At 30.5% G+C, this 12,445-nt stretch overlaps 4 non-coding genes across 4 annotated transcripts; 2 read left to right on the top strand and 2 right to left on the bottom strand.

Annotated features, from left to right (window-relative positions):
* Positions 1-838: 838 nt before the first annotated feature.
* Trnap-ugg lies at positions 839-910 on the top strand. Its single transcript has one exon. It is a non-coding gene; the product is annotated as a tRNA-Pro (tRNA).
* A 1,002-nt stretch (positions 911-1,912) lies between these two features.
* Positions 1,913-1,984, top strand: Trnap-ugg. Its single transcript has one exon. It is a non-coding gene; the product is annotated as a tRNA-Pro (tRNA).
* A 1,594-nt stretch (positions 1,985-3,578) lies between these two features.
* On the bottom strand, positions 3,579-3,650 carry Trnap-ugg. Its single transcript has one exon. It is a non-coding gene; the product is annotated as a tRNA-Pro (tRNA).
* Positions 3,651-9,062: 5,412 nt separating this feature from the next.
* Trnap-ugg lies at positions 9,063-9,134 on the bottom strand. Its single transcript has one exon. It is a non-coding gene; the product is annotated as a tRNA-Pro (tRNA).
* Between the last annotated feature and the right edge of the window lie 3,311 nt (positions 9,135-12,445).

Here is a 12,445-nt window from a genome sequence, read left to right as displayed (position 1 = left end):
TTGTTTCCTCCTCTCTATCGTCCTCGAACGTGTTAGGTTAGTTATTTTTAATCCTGATTTAAGGAAGCTTTAAGTAAACCCTGATTAAATATTTATAACGTTTTAAGCATTTAACAGGAGCTAAAATTTGTAAGGACGCAGGAATGCTTTTGTTACCAATAAAATTACATGGAAATTTAATTTAATTTAATCAGTGAATTAACACAAAAACAATTGAATTTACACCTAAATGTTCCTCATAAATCACTGCGTCCAATAGAGAGAACCATGTGAAAATCCATCCGGTAGTTTTTGAGTTTATCGCGTTCTGACCGACAGACAGACAGGCGTTGCGAGGAGTGGTTTTGTTCTACAATATGTAATAATTTCGTAGTCGAAAAGAAGACATTAACAGGAAGACTACATGCGTGGAATGAATATCTGGCAAAGGTGTATACGTATCGGGTTGGTAAGCCGCATTAGAGCGGCGTGGTCGAATAAACTTCAAACCTTCTGGATAAGAAAGGGATCATGCAACTGAGACCTACAGCTGATATTTACGGGCAGTTACTGTTATTGCAATTTCTAGCTGGATTGAGAATAACATCTAATTATACCTGCTTTTAAATCCCGAACTGATTTGAACCTGATTTTTACCCAGTAATACGATATAGGTAATATGCTGTCTGCAAATAGTTAAGCACTTATCTAAACACACTGTAAAGAAATTATAAATCAGAAATGTTGAAGCTAATTTAAGCCTTATTAATATCATGTTAACGCATCAAATTCATGTTAATATGAGAATATATACTTTCTATAAATGTTATTAAGCTTTATTTCTTGGTTCCAGTCAAGCGGCTCGTTGGTCTAGGGGTATGATTCTCGCTTTGGGTGCGAGAGGTCCCGGGTTCAAATCCCGGACGAGCCCTCTTTTGTAGTCTAGGATTAAATTTATCACACTAGATAATCAAAATAAATGACATGGTGATACTTCATACTATATATAGTTAGAGTAATATACGAATCCATTTTCTTTTAGTAAAATGTTTTTTGTCTGGTATGTTGTTAAATTGTTTTACTGTCTGTCTGTGCGTCATTGAAAAAGCAAAAACTTGGTCTTACTTTGTGTGATTAAATATTTACCCCCTTTAATTTCCATAAAATGAAATAGTTCATGTAAATTTATTGATTACTTGAGATTATCATTATTTTTTTATGATAAAGGTATGTGGACATGCAAATGAACCACCTGATAGTAAATAGTCACCACTACACATGTACAATGGCGCTGTTAGAAATATTAACCAGTCCTTACTCCTTACATCGCCTATTCGCCACCAGCCTTGGGTACGAAAATGTCATGTCCCTTGTGCCTATATACACTAGCTCACTCACCCTGTAAACCGGAATATAAAAACACTAAGTATTATTTTTTGACGGTAGAATATGTGATGTGGGTGGTACAAACCCAGACGGGCTTGCACAGAGCGCAAACTGATTACTTAATAGTTTAATATGCTCTTCATATATCCACGTTTTACCTCTGGTATCATAATGTTAGATGGCCGATTGCAATGACAATTTTGCAACCTTATTTGGAACACTGACCTCACAATTCATAACTTTGGAGTGGTTTTAAAAAACCATAAATAGTATATTATAATTAGGTCCGTTTTTGCGGGAGGTCGACTAATGGATGCTTCAGACCTTGGAAGAAGCCTATGTCCTATAGAGAAATGCAATTGGCTGATGATGATGAGGTTATGTGTATGTATATGTATATGTACGTAAATATATTCTAAACCAACTTTGAAATAAATAACTATGTCATATTAATTATGTATTATATAATTTAAAAACACTTGTGTTAATGCACGCATGTGTCTAATTGCCTTATTATTAAGCCTTATATTCTTGATCTTAGTCACGCGGCTCGTTGGTCTAGGGGTATGATTCTCGCTTTGGGTGCGAGAGGTCCCGGGTTCAAATCCCGGACGAGCCCGACTTTTTTTATAAGTTGTACACAGTTCAGAAATAGCTCTGTCAATTTAAAGAGTCTTAAAATACATATTCCAATTTTAAATTTATCTCTATCTACGTGAAAAGTTAGGCTGTTATTATAAATTTAAAGTATTTTAATACGGTTTGATACATGACGACAGTCTATAAGCTCACTTACCGAGTTTGGTGTTTTATTTTAGACGTTTATTATTGACCCTGAATGCACGACTCAGAAAATCAATCATAATAAAACGTAATTATTCTAGACTTAAAAAAGGCAAGCATATGAAAAGGTTGTGTCTTTAGTCTGACAAAAATGCCTTGAAACTTGTTTGATTGCTCATTTCGAATCGCTACTCTACATCATTATTAATTATTATCTATTATAATTGACCGCATTATTTTATTCTTATATGTCTTATAATAAAATAATAATATATTTTTCAGGTATATTTAATGACTTGAAACAAATTTAAACGTCTAGATATAATTTTCTGAATTTGTATACGAATATAATAAAATATTAAAAAACAAAAATTGCCAACAAAAATTTTGGCAAACGTTAATGAAATTCAAGGAAAAATATCGATGTACCAAATTAAGTCAAACCGATTCCAAGCATGACAATTTATTTTAAAAATATCTCTATTCCAATATATATCTCGTGAACAAGACATTCGTAGATAATGTCGAAATATCGAGCTCCAACAAATAAAAATAAAAAACATGGTAAATATCCCGTTTTAAATACTGTTAGTAAAAAAAATAACCATGTTAATTTAAAATCTTATATAATACTAGAAATTATTTAATATTATATATTCATAACGTTTAGGAATCTAGAGAAATATTCCGTACTCAACACTTCTAAAAATAAATGTAATGTAAAGATTTTTTATTTCTATACTGTGCATCGGAGGACATTCTTGTGTCGGGGGTCTAAAAAATTGTGGCTAACTTTTGGCCACTATGTACACGCACTCTAGTAAAGTAGTATGACGTTTGGCGTGTTTGTTTGAATTTAAGTTATTTGGATATTGTAGCGTGATTTTATTTTTATTCTATATATAATTCTAATAAAAGTAGCCTAAACTACTCCTTATTACATCCGCTATCTGCCAGTGAAAGTCCCGTCGAAATCGGTTCAGCCGTTCCAGACATTAGCCGGAACAAACAGACAGACAAAAGTTGTAAAAAATGTTATTTTGGTATATGTACCTTGTATACATACATATGCATTTAGTAAAAATGTTTTTTTACTATATATAATATTACAAACAGACACTCCAATTTTATTATAAGTATAAATAATCTAAGGTCAACGTTGTGTTTTGTTTTTATCAATTGAACTGAGATTTCTCAAAGGTGATGTTAATGAATTACTAATTGCACAATTAACATATTTAAAAAACGCCAATGCTTGTGCATTATTTTAACACAAAGACACACTAGCAACTTAAAGACAAAAATACATTATACGAAAATTTAGTTAAATCTTTTCTATATACAGACGTCTTTTTAGTTATATACAGTTCAATTCCATATCATTTTTTAGATTTTTTAGTGTGACAAATTTATTCCTTGATTACAAAAGAGGGCTCGTCCGGGATTTGAACCCGGGACCTCTCGCACCCAAAGCGAGAATCATACCCCTAGACCAACGAGCCGCTTGACTAAAATAAAGAAATAAGGCTTGATAACATTTTTCGAAAGTACATTCACATATTGATATTAATTCGATACGTAAATATAATAGTAATAAGGTTCAAATTAGCTTCAACAGTTCTGATTTACAATTTCGTAAACGTGTGTTTAGACAAGTGCTTGACTATTTGCAGACATATTATAATATTTTATCACTGGGTAAGGAGTCAGGTTCAGATCAGTTCGGGATTAAGAAGTAGGTATTAATCTAATTTCAACCTAGCTAGGAGTAACAAAAACAGGCCATTAATGTGACACTGTTGGGCAACGGCCTCCGCTCTCGTCTTATTGAAAAGATTCAAAGCTTATTCAACCAATATGCTCATATACTCTGTTGTTAACGTTGCTGACAAATTTCTGAAACCGGTTTTCTTTTTATTATAAATAATCTATAGTGAATACTATTATTTTAGCGCTCATATCTTACAAAGCAAGACAATATAATTAATCTCATTTAAAAAAATTCAAGACACTACACCTTATACTAATTGTGTTCATGGGCAACAAATTATACTAAAAGAGAAAAATTAAGAAACAAATCTCGAAATATTTTGCCAAAATTCTAATTTTCAAATACTCTATACTTCTTTTTAAATGGCAGAGTATTTTTTTATCAATAACAGTACTCAACAAAATTGAGGTCCTTAAAATGTATTTAAAAAACGTCTGTATTTTATAAATGGAACGCGACGACCCGAACGAATCCTGTAACATCTCGATCAAAACCCTCAAAGGAAATAATCTGTGTCCTCGATGCATTAAAATATAAACATCGTCGTTAGCAAATCATTAGCCGGTACATTTTTCCTCTGAAGGATCGCTTCACTTCCTATCAATCGCAAACGATTCCGTTCAACTAATGTCGGAAACTTGGCGAAGGAGGTTTTAAATATAATGATCTGGTGGGAATTAATATGAAGATTTAGATAAATTCGATATTTAAATGAAGTAAATATTTTTATGGCTAAATCATACGATAATTATACTATTATTTTATTGTTATTGTAAAGCTATTACGTAAGAAGAAACTTAAAAATCACAGAATACGAGAGTGATTATATTTATGGATTTTAATCATTATAAATTAAATTTACACGTACTACAATAACTTATCACCGTAATTCTGTTGTCAACAATTCACGAATGTTACATAAGTTTTTTACAGAATAGTACTACTGGGTTTTTTAACTATAAATAAAACTAAGCATTAGTGGTTTTTGCTTTGAATTTACTAAAAGCAACAGTAACGTAAGTAACTGTTTCCTCCTTCTGACACTGACAAAAGAGTCTTCATGTCGAATTAAAGTGAATTCGGCGCATAATCGAATCAACTACGATCAATAATCAGAATGTTTTCTGATGTTTTATATTCAAATACTTAATGAATTTAAAATTCCCAACAGTTGAAAACACTGATAGTAGGTTGGAGCGTGAGCTTATTGAATGTATATGTATATATTATGTAGGCCACGTCGTTCGAAAGATTGAAAACCGAAGGGAATAAAAAATAAACTCAAAGAATATAAATACACAAACAGAACACAGAACTATTGTAGTAGACCTAAATAATTATATGTAAACTTAAACACAATTTTATGAATTTAATACATTTCTGTTTAGCCTAAAGGTTGTCTGCCTTCTTTGATTCATATCTATGTGTTTTAAATAAAATAAATTATGATGAGCGATTTGACGAAATAATTGGAATAATTTGGAGAGCATTAATATTTCCGCCATATTTTTTAATCCAGAATGAATGTAAGTGCGATAAAGGCTTATAGATATCAACAAAAATAGAAACTATTCTTAACACTGCTAAAGATATGCCAACGATAAATGCTAAGAAGTTACGCGTTTTGGCCTATAGTTTAATTACTTTGTCTTAATCAACCTTCAAATCGAAGCTTACATCAATATAAGGTACGGATGTTTAGCGGAACAATATTTGTTTACATAAAACACGTTACAATACACCATAAAATAAATTAAATTATTCGCAAACTTATGTACAAAATATAGACCAGAGTTCTGTTAAAATTTCGAAGGAACCTCTTAATGACAGTCCAAAACACAATTTACAGCCACTTTCAAACTCGACTTTGCATTCGGACATTTGAATGTTTTAACATTACCTACTTAAAATACCTAAGTTGGCATGCTTTTGTTCGGGGGAACAGAATCATCTTAATGCCAGTAATTATACGGATTCAACGAATTACTCGGCCATAAGTAAACAAATGAAATGCCCTATTTACAATCGTAAATTTCGCGGGCGTATCTCCGAGAAACTCGGCGTAGCTCTTGCCTTGTTTTTATTCCCCCTCTTTACTCCGAAACTGAAAACACAATTACTAGGTTATTATTTTAAACATTAATATTTATATTTGAGCGAAACTTACTTGTAAATTATATTGTGTCGGTTTGAATCATCAACTTCAATCGTGTCAGAAACACCTAGAGAACTTCGTCCTTAATATTATTTTGATATAGTATACAATTTCTGAATCAATTTTAGGGGGAACTTCGACTTCGGATTTAGAATTAGCTTTATTTATATTAAAAACCAGTTTTATTAGTACCACATGAGCGACGTTATGACTTCGAAGCCATTTTTATTAGTGATGAGCAACGTTAACTTTGAGAGAGATTTTTAGGGTATATGCCGTATGCCTTTAAAGAACATATAAAAAAGAGATCAAACTTTGATCGTATGATTGCTTAAACATTGATATATAAACTTTATTATTTAATATGACGTGACTTTGTAACTAAGTTCAGAATTAATGTCAATTAAAGCAATATTGTCGACAACCACATATACGCGTCGATCGAAATAGCGTGTCACCGTGAGTCGGCCATTATCATTTCTAGGTCCTTTCAATTGATATCTGTTGATTTTACTATTTTAACATCCAATTTTAATTTCCAATAGTAACCAATAACGAATTATGTTTATGGACTTAAATATGAACGAATTTAGAAGTATCATTCTGTGGAATAAAAAAATGATTTTGTTCAGTTAGTATTTAAGCAGTTGTCATGGTCCTTTGTAGGTGTCAGTTTTTGATATACTTATTCTGAAAATCAGCGTTGGATCCCGAACCCAATGTGATGTTTATGCTGGCAACACTATTCTCTATTGGCTATCCTCTTTGTATTATTTCTTATAAGATATTGATAATTAATAATTAATCTTTTTACTATTACATACTTTCAATTGTTATAATAATATAAATTGCATAAAAATATAGTACAAGCTTACTTAGTACACGGTTATCGTTGTTTAGTAATTACTTACGCAGTAATTATTAATTGATTTAATATTATAAGAATCCCATTGTTAGTTTAAGTAATATCTTCATTGTGGTTTGTGCTATATCACTGCTAACACTTAGCTTTGTTGCATTAATATTTGTGCAACAACGCTTGGTGTTAGGGCTTGGTGCAAACTCTGGGTAGGTACCATCCTCTCATTATATTTTTCATCGAGATAATTTTCAACGGTGATATTCGATTGAATAATATTAATAAGATCACCGACGTCTTTTAATGAAATCGGAGCAAGTAAGCTAAAGTTTCTATGACCTTAAATGAGTGGTTAACAAATAATCACGTACTCTGCGGTGAATGGCAACGTGAGGAAACCTGCATGCCTTTGAAGAAATCTAATTGGGTATATTGCAACCGTTTTTTTAAACTATTTGTCTTGTATAAATATGTAACCGGACCAGGTCCAGGTTTTTACATGAAATATGGGAAGACTTTAAAAAAGTATCATTTTCAGTCAGTCAGTCTTGAAACTGACGTTGAACGTTTACTTGCAGTAGGACAGCAGTGTTAAGTTTTGATGTGTTCCGAGGTTTTGAATTTATAGGGTGCGTGATTCATTGTAATTACAGGCACAAGGAACATAGCTCTCAAGGGTAAACTTATCACAGTACTAATACCTATGGGCAGCGATGACCTCTTACCATCGGCTGACAAATTTTCCTGCCCGCCTACTAATAAAGTAAAATTTTTTTTAATTATAAATTACTATTTAATAAAATAAGTAGACATCGATTGCTGAAACTGTTCTGAGTGTGTTCTGTTTTAACCTACGAGTAGAATTAATAAAGTTTGCAGCGCTTCGTCGAAATCTGCAATTAATAAATAGTCTTTCGTTTTAATAATATTATAAAAAACTTAGCAACGTTAATTGTAATCCAAATATAATGTCGCTTATCATATTAATCTTTACCAACAACGACCGACAGTCCTGCATAATCTCTTTACCATCTCACTCATAAAGGTGTTTTACGTATGTTTTTTTTTTTATATACAACAGCAAGAAATATTTCGTGACACTTTTATTTAACAATTAACTTTCTACCTATTATTAAATTAATTATTAATATAATAGTACTATATGTCTATAAAATAATGCATTAACAAATCCACACTAACGAACAAGACACTACCGAGCAGACTGCGCTTGCTTCCATTCCAAAACGTCACATATCACTCTCATCGCGCTCGGATTAAACACGTATTAACAGTCTTTCTGAGGCATCAACTTTATTATTTAATAGCTGTCACTTCTGTCAAAAATACCACTCAATGGTTAAATTTTTTTCATTTACACAAACACATATATAGAATTCATATGATTTTCAAATTAAGAATTCTTATAATATTAAAGTGAAATATTATGGCAACATTATTTTAATGAACGTTAGGAGACCGAAAAGAACGAGTCTGTCATCCAGTCGTACAACGTTATCGTATTTTTAGTTAAGATAACATAAGGGTATTGTTTTAGTAAGATAGAGATTTTAAAAGTTAAAGATATATTTATCTATCTTAATATTATAAATGCGAAAGTAACTCTGTCTGTACGTCTGTTACGCTTTCACGACCAAACAACTAAATCGTATTGGGTATGAAGCTTGAACCCTTCCTTGAAGGAAGGACATAGTTTACTTTTTATACCTAACACCTGACAATCAACTCCTTAAACACGAGCGAAACCGCTTGTGACAACTAGTTGTAAGTAAAAAAAAAAACTAATATAAAAAATGCTTTTAACTCGCCCAGATTAAATATTAGTTATAGTATTTTAATTATATATAATAAAGTCTGGAATTAATTTAATAAAAAGTTAATCAGATATCATTATTTGTTAACACGCTATGCGAGGAAACGTTCACAAACACAAGTACAAAGAGACGTATCCGTAAACACACTGCACACATATGTACAATCCTTCGCGCTCAATACAAAAAATTATTGTGCGCGTGAGCTACATAATTACTTGTAGAACTAATCTTTAGAATGATAATTTTAAATCTATTTTTCTTGTATGTATTATATAATAAATAAATTTTAAAAAAGTCGGGCTCGTCCGGGATTTGAACCCGGGACCTCTCGCACCCAAAGCGAGAATCATACCCCTAGACCAACGAGCCGGCTGACGAGAGTGAAGAAAATATAATTTAGATACATTTTAAGTTTTTTTTTTATGACGTATCAATAATATAATAAAATTTTATTTGTGATAATATAATCTTTACTTCGTAAATATTTTATAAACTTGAACCACTTTAATTCATTATTAAAAAACTCGAATTGTAATTTTAAGATTTGTATTTAAAATCTTTATTATCATAATGCTTAGCTGAGAACTTTAGCTTTCGAATATGGCAAAAAATTTAGTAGCTATTTCAAATATACTAAATACTTACTAAGTAAACGTTTATGATATATTATATATATTTATATTCAATATTATTATATAACTAATTAAATTAGAAATACCAAAGGGTGAATATTAAATATAAAAAAAAGTTCAAAATAAACATGACATTGCCTGATTCTAACCTCTACTAGTAATGGTGTCGCTCATCTAGCTTAGTTTAGTTTACACCATTATCTAATTTCTCCTTTTACTCTACGACTTTATTCCTAGCGGTTAAATGTTTAATAACATAAATATATTCTTCTTAGTTACTGCCTAACTTGCTCTAAGACTCTGTTTGCTCTTTACGTATTCTATTTTGTATTTAATTTGTGTTTATATTATACCTATATGTTCGCGCCTACGACAACTAATTTATCTGTATTTATAATACAGATCATTGATTTAATTTTAAATAGCTTTATTTTCTATATAATCAACCTTTTTTTACAACATTTTTATAAAAAAAGAATGTGTCAAAGAGAGTGTTGTTTTCCTTCTTTTGTTTTTTTTTACTTACTTATAAGCCATCTTATTAACTAACGATACAAGCTGTACTAGATTACAAGAAGATATTATACTAGTTTTTGAAGCAAATTTTGTTTTATTGAGTTCGGTATCGGACTCCAGTGTCTAAGTAATAGACACTATATATTATTTAAATTCAATCAAACATAAATTCAACTAAGCGGTATGAGTTAATCCGCATAAACCACTATATTAAATAATTATAATAATGTTAAGTTATCCCTATTCAAAGTGTTATTTTAATAATGGATAATAATCGAATAAAAAACACACATTATTAAATATTTTCCATATCGTCAAATGTTTATCAGCGTGACGAAATCACTTATCGTGTCGTTACCATATAGTTATTAAAACAATACACAAGTATATATAATACCGGTCGCGTTTTTAATTAATGTGGTTACATCCTTATTATGTTGGCTTTCTAGCTAAATGACTAGCACAGTCGCGGCCAGCTAATGAAATAAGATCCCAGCTCGCAGCTAAGGAATGGTGGAATTAAAACTACATAAATGAACCCGCGCCAAACGGAAAACTCCGAAGCTTAAATGATTCTTCGGTCTCTCCGTCTTTGTGGCGTTCATAATTTTGCATCATTCTCGAACTGTTATTTTGAATAGTCTTGATACTTCGTCTGTGCTATATCAAGTTTTCTTTTGTCATAAGGACTTTTGAGAAACAAAAATCTGTCGTATTTATAAGCTACGACCGGTTTAAATAATTTTTGATGCGAAACGGCGCTCTGAGATTTAATCTGTTCGTTTTATTATACAAGAATTGAATACACGAACATTTTGCCATCTGCATACTTAAAATGTTTGTATAAATATCCTTCAGACATTACCTGTAGGTAATTTCAGAGAAAATATTGACGAAACAAAAATTGTAAATTAGTTTTATCAGGCGTTTTATTATTTATTTTAGTATTTCATTGCTTAACATTTTAACACCTGCAAATATTAAGTACAGTTTGTACTAATTGCGTAAGTACAATTATGTGGTTATTAAAGATAAATATATATAAATCTATTTCGGTTACCTATACTCGTATTATGTTATCGAATAACAATTCGCAGTTATTCTTAAGTAATAATAAGTATCGCTACATGAAATTCGTTATTTTTTATTCAATGACAAATTATTAATGAAATTTATTTTAATCCTTCAAAACATTAAATTCTATTGCCGTAATGTGATACTTATTCATATTTTGTTTTTTGGTAATTTAATATCATGTATTTTGAAATATATTGTGAAATAAATGAATAATATGCATAATTCGGTAAAGGGAAAAACCCTTTACCGAATTATGCATATTATTATTCTACAATAAAAATAATATTTTTTTTATTAAATTAAAAATACTAACTTCTACACACAACAACTCGTACACTCTAAACCGATGGCAGCTTTACATTTAATTCAGTACTGTCACACGAAGAATAAAATTTAAAGTGCCCTTATGATATTATAAATAGTACCAGTATTGGGGAACAGTTTAATTCTTTAACACAAACACTTATCCACACATCGTAAAACTTATATTTCCTTCATCTACCGATCTAGTATATAAAAACATCTAGTACACAAAGCTCGTAATAAGCCAGTTTGAATAACAATTCACCCATATTATTATGATAAAATTAAGATACGTTTGCTAAAACTAGAAAACAATGCACTCAACACAAGGTGGAGGACGAGGAAAGAAAATTTTTACACATAATTTGTTGTATGTTGCAGCGCTGAAAAAGTATTTTAACCTTTATTGGAGTGACTAGTGATCGCATTTCTTGCGTCAATGCAACGTAAGTTCCTCAGAATTAAGAAAGGAAATCTACATGACGTCACAGGTTATCAGCGGAAAAAAATTGGCACTAATAATCTTCACGCAAGATGTTAAGTTTACAACTAAAGTATACACATAGCCTATATCTAAATTATATATACCTAAGTTTTAAGGACATTATTTAACTATATCTAAGTTTAAATATATATTTAAGTTTCAATTTAATTTCAATCTATATTTAAGAGTAAAAATGTGGCATAAAATTCTATACAAAATTATATTAAACACAAAAAGCGTTAAGTTAAGAAATATTCCTTGACCTTCATTTGAAGCAGAATATATTTAAAAAAAAAAACTAGTTACTTGGCTCCTCTCCTCTCTTCTCTTTATCACAATATTATATATATGTACGATTAATTCGAAGCATTAGTAAGAGTACAAATAACTTGACCAAAATTAAGAGTGTGTCACAGTGAGTCTTTTGTAATAATCTTTCTGTTTCGTAAGCTGTCAATACTTTTTTACAGTAATGCAGTCTAACGAATAGAAATTTAATAATTGAACAATAAAATATATGTAAATGATTATTATTATTATTGATGGAGGGGATAACGGGAACTCCACCTACATTCTGAACTGGTATTTGTTTTACATTTAATATAAACTATATTCAATTTTTAAAGTAAAATGATGTTTTATAATTTTTTTTAACATCAGGGCATATA

This window comes from Vanessa atalanta, chromosome 1 (assembly GCF_905147765.1).
Source record: "Vanessa atalanta chromosome 1, ilVanAtal1.2, whole genome shotgun sequence".
Lineage (NCBI taxonomy): Eukaryota > Metazoa > Arthropoda > Insecta > Lepidoptera > Nymphalidae > Vanessa > Vanessa atalanta.
Note: the sequence above shows the minus strand (reverse complement) of the source record. Positions and strands in the feature narration are given on the sequence as shown.